This window comes from Echinops telfairi, unplaced genomic scaffold, assembly GCF_000313985.2.
Source record: "Echinops telfairi isolate 266 unplaced genomic scaffold, ASM31398v2 ScPeMD7_7429;HRSCAF=8467, whole genome shotgun sequence".
In the NCBI taxonomy this organism is placed as follows: Eukaryota; Metazoa; Chordata; class Mammalia; order Afrosoricida; family Tenrecidae; genus Echinops; species Echinops telfairi.
The window spans coordinates 1,608,332-1,608,959 of NW_022111329.1; positions in this window are offsets into that span (position 1 = coordinate 1,608,332).

Here is a 628-nt window from a genome sequence, read left to right on the forward strand (position 1 = left end):
TGTATGGATTGTGATGAGAATTGTACGAGCCCCAATAAAATAATTAAAATAATAATAATAAAAAAGAGTTCCCCCTAGAATATAAACTGGTCTAGAAGTCTGGATAGATAGTCATAGGCCACATAATGCAGACAACTGAGACTTTAGACTCTGTCTTTTTGATGTGTACATCTTTCATAGGCTGCACCAGCATAACTTAATTTGGAAACCCCAGAGGACTGTATCTGAAACTCCTGGAGCAGATTTAAGAACTGAAACACTCCCTTGGACTTATAGCTGAACTGTCTTAGCGTGAGAAGGAGCAGATGCTATCCTAAGATGATGGAATTGGCGACCTTGGACTTTGATTCAGATCGCTTGCTTGGAGTGTGTCCTATATATGGTGGCCCAGCACGACCATATATTTACTATATTATGCTTTCTTTGTTTTTTTTATAACATGTGTTAATTCTAGCAGGCATGGTTCTGCTTGGTGAATGGGTGTTGAAAGCATCACCCTATGCCCAACCCTCATTGTTTGTGTAAATAGTATTGTCACTTCAGCTTTTAATATGTACAAGTCAACAATTCATAAATTGTACTCTGCAAACAGACTAAATGTAACTCAAGAGTGTAATTATAATGTTGG